Below are 853 nucleotides of genomic sequence, written 5' to 3'. Positions count from 1 at the left end.
GACCCACAGGTTGAGAACCACTGAGCTCCAGGCTCCTTGACCCACCCAAAGGAGCTTATAAGGGTTAATTTTGTTGTTTTAATTACTCTCTAAGTTTTAGGAGTATAGGTGTTTCACCTGTACACATATCTGTGCACAGTGTTCATGCCTGGTGCTCTCAGAGGTCAGAAGAAGGCACTGAACCCCCAGAACTGAAGCTACAGACAGTTATAAGTTGCTTGAGGATACTGGGAACTGAACCCTGGAAAAGCAGCTAAGTGCTCTTAACTGCTAAGCCATCTCTTCAGTCTGTGATGCTTAATCTCGTCAACTGTCAACTGTCAAGAGATCAGTAGTGTATCTATGGGGTATCACTTGAGGACATTTCCAGAAACAAGTCAGGAAGGTTCTGACCAAATGATGGAGTCACAGTGTTATGACATAACTGGAAGATGGGAGATGGGACCTGCTTGAAGAAGTTAGGTCCCTGGGGTGTGTCCTTGTAGCTGTATCTAGTCCCTTTCTTCTGGTTCCTGGCCACCATGGTGTGTGCTGTCCTGACTCTCCACACCTCTGCCGTGGTAAGGCAATGTCTTCCTTCCTTAGTTGCTCCGCTCAGCTGGTTTGCCGCAGTAGTTACAGTAACTGACAGAGGTGCCTTCGCCTTTGTCCTCGCCTGACTTTGACTATCGACCCAGAATCAAGGGCAATCATTCTGACCTACCATCATCAGCTGTATTCCAGAGAAACTGGGGGGACGTGGATGATCACTGCTGCAGAGTGATGTGGGAGTGTCATATATCAATCTGTTGATTTCATTGGTTAAGTAATAAACAAACTGCTTGGGCTCATAGGTTAAAACATAGGTGGGAGG

Source organism: Microtus ochrogaster, chromosome 15 (assembly GCF_000317375.1).
Source record: "Microtus ochrogaster isolate Prairie Vole_2 chromosome 15, MicOch1.0, whole genome shotgun sequence".
NCBI classification, from domain to species: Eukaryota; Metazoa; Chordata; class Mammalia; order Rodentia; family Cricetidae; genus Microtus; species Microtus ochrogaster.
Note: the sequence above shows the minus strand (reverse complement) of the source record.